This window comes from Rhipicephalus sanguineus, chromosome 10 (genome assembly GCF_013339695.2).
Source record: "Rhipicephalus sanguineus isolate Rsan-2018 chromosome 10, BIME_Rsan_1.4, whole genome shotgun sequence".
Taxonomy (NCBI): Eukaryota; Metazoa; Arthropoda; class Arachnida; order Ixodida; family Ixodidae; genus Rhipicephalus; species Rhipicephalus sanguineus.
The window spans coordinates 139,842,736-139,851,681 of NC_051185.1; positions in this window are offsets into that span (position 1 = coordinate 139,842,736).

Below are 8,946 nucleotides of genomic sequence, written 5' to 3' on the forward strand. Positions count from 1 at the left end.
CGCCATCAATGGCGAGACTGGTGACCAAGCGCCTGCGAAGCAGCCGCTAAAACTTCGTCTACACTATCAAAAAATAGTCAAGACCCTCTTCCGGTATCATCTTTTGGCAGGTAGAAGCAGAAAAATATAGTTAGCACTTCTGCAGAAGACAAGAGACTCTCGTGAAGCGCGTTTGGGTTGGCTTCCGTGATGAAGGCGCCGCCGTATACGCCGTACATATCGCGCGTTTGCCGTTTGGTGTCGTCGTGGCTTCATGGCTCGTCGCCGAAGCCGGGCGCGGTGCCTCCTCTCTGTCTCCTCGGTCTTCTGGAATGCGTTGCGTCGGCTGTGCCAGTTGCCTGTCTTGTAGTTTTGTCTTCGGGCGAACATGCGCATCTTCGGTGGCGGCGACGCCAGGATCAATGCTAGAAGTGACGCTTGGAAGGCGAAATATTTATGTAGCTGCGGACACGCACAACGTGCGCCTGTTATCGGTGAGTGTACTGCTTTCGTAGGTACCAATTATACGCTTTAGCCGGGCGTGAGTAACAGCTCTGCGGAAGTAGGATGCTAGCCATTTTCAACAGCAGCCTGTGTCCGCTGGGCTGTTGCGGATGCCCAACTAAAGCTGTCACCTAAGGAGTTGACACCGTTATGCGCGTTGCTGTACGCTCCCATAAAATGAGCGATGGAAACAATTAACGAAGGTCATCTTTTGCTGATCGCACATTGTGTGTGCAGTGCTGAAGGTACACGATGTGGTTTTGAGATGCGCTTTAGTCTACTTCATAATAACATTTCCATCGACATTGAGTGTGCAGTATGCTTCCGCGCGTGGGTACGTAAAAAAAGGCTAACAGAACACTTACACGTGCTACATATAATGGTTTTTGTTGGCTTAAAGACGGTAGTTTAAGACTTAGATATAGTACTACGTTTCCAGCGCATACGCGGTAGTCACTTATGTTGGACACGCCTCGCCGGTAAGGTGAAAAGCTCGACACTTTGCTTAGGTACTTAAGTGAAAGCAAATACATTTCGTGAAAATTGGGCGTAGAGAACAGAAGAAAGTGAAACGTTGACAACCAACTGTTTCATGACACTCTCAGAAAGGTACAGCGAAAAAACATGCCTCAAGAGTGTCATTAAACAGTTGGTAGTCGATGCTTCAAAATCTTCTCTTCTCTACGCCCCTTTTTCACGAAATTTATTTTGCGCCACAGTCAAGTGTACCTAAGCAATGTAACCATCAACTCGCCCAAAAAGAAGTCGTTTTGGAATATCTCGACACTTTCGGCTGCACGCGTTGTCGCTGCCGCCGCCGTGCACTCTTTCCCTCATATCTGTGTGCTGTTTTTGTGCTTTGCCTACATCTGCGATGAAGTTTGACGTTATAACAGAATTTGGTGAGTGTAGGCGACTGTGGAAGCTATGTGCGGCAATTCCAGCATATGACATGTCGCATATCGACGTAGACGGCGTCTGCGCGCGCTGGGTGTCGTTTGGGAACTCCTAGTGGTATGTGTTTGACTGAGTATTTAAGGATGGTTTATGTTTGTAACGCAGGCGGTCAGTAACCGCTCACGACGTGCCCCTGACTGCTGGAGGTAGCGCTTGGGTGTTGGAATATTCTGACGCAAAGCAGGGCTTATTATGAAAGCACATTTTGAAGCAAGTTCTTACAAAAGAAGTGTTTTCATTCGTGCATAGGCAGTGCGTATTGTGAAACAAAGTTCCCGCCATTTTTTACCGCAAAATTTCATTCCATTGCGAATTTATTGAAAACAAAACACAACCTGTCAGATGTGTGTACATTAACGGTGTGTTCAAGAAAGGGTGGTTTTCTATACATATAATCAGTGTGTGTGTGTGTGTGTGTGTGTGTGTTGTTTATTTTCATAATCCCGGATCGCTTCTGCCTCCTCTTCACTACAGTTGACAGCCACACTCGGGGAAACGAAGATGCTGCTATGGTCTGGCGCCTCACCACTCGTGATGGGAAAATCAACAGCGGCGTTCGCCCTGTCAACGAGGCAGTCGGTCCTGTATTTCCTTTGATTGGACAACACGACGTACGAAAAGAGGTGAGTGGCACCCACGCAATGCAGCCTAAGCCAATTTCGTTTGTTGTTTAAGAGAGGCTCACATCATCTATTGCTACAAGGCTGTTGCTGAGTGACGTGTTACAAAAGATATTATTTGCAAGTTGTGCTTTACACGATAAGGGCAAAGAACTTGGTTCCTTAAATGCCTGTTTGTATTTTTTCTTTTGTTTTGAGCCTTAATTATGTCCGTTTGAACTACTTATTGTGTAGATTTGCAAACGTTTACCGCAATTTCATTTTCTCATCATAATATCACGTTCTGCTTTTCAGATACCGTTTTTCATGGTGCTCACGCTGAACAGGAGCGACAGCCTAGAAAGTCACAAGTCTGATGCCTCCAGCCTTTACCACTTTTTGATTTATTCTATATCATAAGGAATAAAGATTGAAACATGATGCCGATTTCTGCAGTTTATTTTGCACCATATGACACTATGCACATCAGCCACACAATTTAGTTGGCTATACTCATACAAGCATGTAAATGAGGAATACCTAAACTTCATAATTGAAAATCACAGACCATCTTTTCGCGCTTTCTATACTACGTTGCTTCGAAATGTGTGTTGTTTTGACGAGTTTTAATAAAATAATGCTGAAATTGAACTATTGTTCTATTTCAGTCGCTGGGTAGCACGGCAAGGATTATTGGAGTTGCTTAAAATGAATACTTCACTATTTTCAGCAGTAGTCGCGCAAAAGTAGAGCAAGGGTTAAATGAGTAGCTTAAAATAGTTGTGGAGTCGCTTGATGCATCGGTGTGGGTCACTTGACCCCCGTAGGAGTGTTATCGACAAAAGTCGTCTGACTCCCTCATGAGTAGTAATGTTATTCTTCCGATAAGAGTCCTTCCACTCTTCCTAGAGGGTCAGGGTACTCTCCCAGAGCGTGCCGACTCTGACCCACCAAGTGAGTCACCGTGACTATTTAAAGAGAGTTGTATACGTGGCAAGTCAGAACTCTCCGAAAAGAGTCACGCATACTCTTTTTTTCTTAAAGTGTAATCACTTGGCACCGAAGCGGTGAGGATAAAAGCAAGCGAATATGCCACGCCTTTCCGCAGCGGACCACGTGCCGTGATGTCACATACCCTCGGGTGGTTAAAAGCCATTTATCAATAACATTGATGTTCAATATTACGCTTGTTCAGTACTTGCCGAAATGTTTACCGTCAGTCATTGATAAATTCCATCAAATTACTAAGATATTGCACATGTCAATCAATCAATCAATCAATCAATCAATCAATCAATCAATCAATCAATCAAATAACTTTATTTTGCACCAAAAACAAGAACATTTACGTGTGCATTCCTCGCCGACAGTAAAAGTGCCGAGTTCAAAAAGCGGAAAATGATTTCGAGTAATTAATTGTGCTCTACCGTATGAAAACTCTCAGCAGTCAGCTCTGTTTTATGGAAAAAAATGTCGCCCGCATCTTCCCACGTGGGGAACTCGAGTAAATGCGTCGCAGAATGGTGCGTCGCAGAAGCGTCGCGCTGCCCGACTCATGGATCCGCTGTTCGACGTTCACGAACGGTTGCTGCTTCTCGAGCACGACGTTCAGGATCCACAGCCCGTCGTTGCCGTTTCGCAGCTGCTTCTCGTTCCCAGAGTCAAGAATCCGCAGCCCGTCGTTGCCGTCTCGCAGCAGCTTCTCGTGCACGAAGTCCGGGCCCGCAGCTCGCTTCAAACGCTTGCGTTCAGCGTCGTATGCTCGTCTCTTCGCAGCCTATTCTTCTGCGTTGCTTGTTGATGTTGACGCCGACGACGGTGATGGTGAGGTAACGTTGCCTTCAACGAGTGGTGGGACGTTGAGTGAAGGTACTGTTCCTTCCATCGCATCTACTCGAGTCAAGCAAAGCGTCAAGTCAAGTGAAAGCCAAGTAAAGACGCCCTTGACTGAATTCCGAACGCGCGCTCCGCCGCTTATATACACACCGCCCGCGTTCGATCGAGAGGAGGGAGGGACGGAGTGGAGGGAGGGAGAGAGAGAGAGGGAGGGAGAGCAGAGGCCTGCTGCCGGCACGAGAGGAGCCGAGCATGCGAGGGAGGGAGAGGAGAGGCTTGCTGACAGCACGAGACGAGCCGAGCACGCGCAGTGGGGGTGTGGACGGCGGCCGACACCGCAGGTGCGACTAAGAAATGCTCCGCATTTAAAAATATCTACCTAAAGCTACATACAACTGCCATAGCCACCAGCCTCCCACGCAGAAACACTTTGCATAGATACTCTATCCAATCACGTTTGCTCGTTTTCCTGACGTAAAACGATACCGTTCACTTAGAGATGACGGAATGCGTTGCAGGGTGAGTTGGTGCATTGTCTGAAAATGAAAGCAGAGCGCAAAAAGATTGGCCACAAGAGACAAGAAGAAGCGACAAGAAGAGCGCCCGTCCCGTCTTCTTGTCTACTGCGTCCCGTCTTTCTTGCGCTCTGTTTTACTTTCAGAGATAGTGGAATTTCGTTACAGAGATACATGTTTGTGTCGTCGGTCTTAGAAAACTTGAAAGCCCGGGTAATAGCCATCCGTTATACTGGTATTACTACTAAGCATTATTTACTCAGAGCAGACGAAAACTATTTGCTCGATCATAAAGACTAATAAACTAACAGGGTTGCTTACGCATTCGCGTAAGACGTAGATGAGGCAAAAGCAATAATTTTTTTTTCTCAGTCGATGATCCTGCCCCGCCCCCCTCACAAGGCATTCTGCGCCTAATGTGGTTTTGGACTGCCTTCAGCAGCGGAGGCATTGGAAGCTTTCTACACCTCATCAGGCTGTGCACTGCCTTCGTATTCGGCCCCCCTTTGACCAAGCGACAAACGTTCTGTGATGACTTCACCATGCGACGTCGTGAATGGTTAGCTTTTATTGCATCACTCGTGTTGACGCCGACGCCGTGGGACGACACTCAATTTTTCGCTTTTCATGAGTGATCTGAGGCTTTCTCTTGAAAACGGGTTGATTGATTGATCAGCCAAAAGAATGTTCTCCTGCATCGAGCGGAACCGAACAAGTACTACACTCTTGCAGAGGCGAAGGCAAGGCGATGCGCGTGTTTCGGGTAGAGACTGCATTAACGCCATGGCGTTAAAGAGCTTGTTTCGCAGAAAGTCGGTGTCTGCTTCGGCGTCGTTGGTTGCGAGCGAAAAACACCTTTCTCCGTGAGCGAAAAATTGGAATAAATGCGAATGAATAAAAACAAAACTTGAAGGACGCTTCAGTTTTATCTTCAAGAGTAGAACGCGATAGCGCAATCGGGCCCCTTGCGCGTCGCCTCACAACTGCTAGAAAGACGAACGTCCCGACGATTTTTAGACATCCTGAGATCAGTACTCAGCCAGAACTAATATTTTGTTCAGAAACGACGAAAAATACTTACTTTAATAAAGAAAAAGCACCTGGCTGCCCTTCGAACAAAAAGCAGCTGGTACTATTCTCTTCTAGATGTGTAAGGCGGGCGAACCGCAGTTTTGTGGTCGGAGCTCATTCTCAGGTTGTAGCACGGTGTAAGAAAAATAATGGGTTGTAGCCAACCTTAATACACGACTCTCTCATTGTGTTTCTGGTTAGATAGAGAGGGTCACGATTTAGAATACTGTGAACTCTAGTGTGGTAGAGATATAAACAGAGCCGTTCTGTGGAAAGCGCCTATGAAATTGATTGACGATATAGAGCATGATAAGAGTGCATGATAAGAGAGCGGTTGCAGCGATGGCGTAGTGGGTAGAACATCAGCTTCGCATGCAAGAGGTCCGTGGTTCGAATCCCGGTGCCGGACAATTCCCAACCGGATTAAAAAAAAAAAAATCCGCGTGATGATGGAATTGTGTAAAAAGGCCTGGGGTGCAGCCTCACTGGCGACCACAGCCAGCAATGCACTCCCTCACCAGAGCAGGATTGGCCACCCTGGTGTAGTACTTGGCCACTACCTCCCACATGAATACACCAATTAACCCTCAGCCCTCAGTCCCCAGCGGCTGCGAAGCAACTGACCAAGGCGGCGGTCAGACCTGCGACGCAGCAGAGGGTGCTAAGAATCTCTGGGTCCGGACAGGCCGTCATTGGAATCTGAACTTGGCTACATATAACGCTAGAACTTTATCTAGTGAGGCGAGTCTAGCTGTACTATTCGAGGAATTAGAGGGTGTTAAATGGGATGTAATAGGGCTCAGTGAGGTTAGGAGGCCACAGGAGGCTTATACAGTGCTGAAGAACGGACACGTCCTATGCTATCGTGGCTTAGCTGACAGAAGAGAACTAGGAGTGGGGTTCCTTATTCATAAAAATATAGCTGGCAATATAGAGGAATACTATAGCATTAATGAGAGGGTGTTATGTATCGTGATTAAGTTTAATAAGAGGTACAGGATGAAGGTGATACAGGCCTATGCGCCTACATCCAGCCATGATGATCAACTGGTTGAACGCTTCTACGAAGACGTAGAATCAGCAATGAGTAAGGTAAAGACACAGTATACTGTACTGATGGGCGACTTTAATGCAAAAGTAGGCAAGAAGCAGGCTGGAGATCATGCAGTTGGGGAATATGGCATCGGCTCTAGAAATGCCAGAGGGGAGTTACTAGTAGAGTTCGCAGAACGCAATAATTTACGGATCTTGAATACCTTCTACAGAAAACGGACTACTCGTAAGTGGACGTGGAGGAGTCCTAATGGCGAAACTAAAAATGAAATAGACTTCATAATGTTGCGACCACCCGGGCATTATACAGGATGTAGAAGTAGTTTAACAAGATCCGATGCAGTGACCATAGAATGGTAAGATCTAGAATTCACTAGACGTGAGGAAGGAACGGCAGAAACTGATACGCAAGAAGCCGATTAATGAACTAGCTCTGCGAGGGAAGTACAGGAATTCAGAGTTTCACTTCAGAATAGGTACGCGGCTTTAACCGAGGAAACCGACCTTAGCATTGACGCAATGAATGATAATACTGACTAGTATCATTAAGGAGTGTGCAGTGGAAGTCGGGGGTACAGTCGTTAGACAGGACACTGGTAAGCGATCCCAAGAGACGAAAAACCTCATTAAGAAACGTCAAGCTATGAAAGCCTCAAATGCAACAGACAAAATAGAGCTGGCGGAGCTTTCGAGTTGATCAATAGGCGTAAGTAGCCGACATAAGAAAGTATAATATGGAGAGAATTGAGCATGCTCTAAAGAACGGAAGAAGCCTCAAAGCTACGAAGACAAAACTGGGCATAGGCAAAAATCAGATGTATGCGTTAAGGGACAAGGATGGCAAGGGTCACAACCAATATGGATAGAATAGTTGAGATAGCGAAGAGTTCTACAGAGATCTGTACAGCAGCCGAGACAGTCAGGATGATAGACGTAAGAAGCAGTATATACCAGAGGAATCTGACATCCCACCAGTATTAACAGGAGAAGTAAAGAAAGCCCTAAAGGGAATGCAAAGAGGCAAAGCCGCTGGTGAGGATCAGGTAACATCAGACTTGTTGAAAGACGGTGGAGAGATTATGTTAGAGAAAATGGCCACCCTGTATACGAAGTGTCTCTCGACAGGGAGGGATACCAGAATCTTGGAAGAATGCCAACATCATCTTGATCCATAAGAAAGGGGACGTCAAGGACCTGAAAAATACAGGCCATCAGCTTACTGTCCGTTGTCTACAAGCTATTCACAAAAGTAATTGCTAACAGAATTAATACGACATTAGAGTTTAATCAACACAGGGACCAGGCAGGATTTCGTACAGGCTTCTCAACAATAGACCAATTCATACTATCAATCAGGTGATAGAGAAATGCGCGGAATACAACCAACCCATACATAGCCTTCATAGATTACGAGAAGGCATTTGATTCGGTGGAGACATCAGCAGTCATGCAAGCACTGGGACATCAGGGCAGCGACGAAGCCTATATAAACATAATGGAAGAAATCTACAGCGCATCCACAGCCACTATAGTCCTTCATAAAGAAAGCGACAGAATCCCAATAAAGAAGGGCGTACGGCAGGGAGACACGATCTCTCCAATGCTATTCACCGCGTGTTTACAGGAGGTTTTCAGGGCCCTAGATTGGGAAGAATTAGGGATAAGAGTTAATGGAGAGTATCTCAGTAACCTGCGCTTCGCTGATGACATTGCATTGATGAGTAACGCGGGAGACGAATTACAGCTCATGATTACTGAACTGGATACGGAAAGTAGAAGAGTAGGTCTGAAAATTAATATGCATAAAACTAAAGTAATGTGGAACAATCTTGGCAGAGAACAGCGCTTCGCGATAGGTGGCGAGACGCTGGAAGTTGTGAAGGAGTACGTCTACTTAGGACAGCTAGTAACCGCGGAGCCGAACCATGAGAGTGAAATAACTAGAAGAATAAGGATGGGATGGGGCTCATTCGGCAAGCATTATCAAATCATGAATAGTAGTCTACCACTATCTCTCAAGAGGAAGGTATATAACAGCTGCATCTTACCGGTACTTACCTACGGAGCAGAAACCTGGAGACTTACAAAGAGGGTTCAACTTAAATTGAGGACGACGCAGAGAGCGATGGAAAGGAAAATGATAGGTGTAACCTTAAGAGACAGGAAGAGAGCAGAGTGGGTCAGGGAACAAACGGGGGTTAAGGATATCATAGTTGAAATTAAGAAGAAGAAATGGATATGGGCCGGCCACGTAGCACGTCGGCAGGATAACCGGTGGTCATTAAGGGTAACTGACTGGATTCCAAGAGAGGCAAACGCGTGAGGAAGACAGAAAATTAGGTGGGTAGATGAGATTAAGAAGTTTGCAGTATAACGTGGCAACAGAAAGCACAGGACCGGGTTTGATTGGCGGAACATGGGAGAGGCCTTTT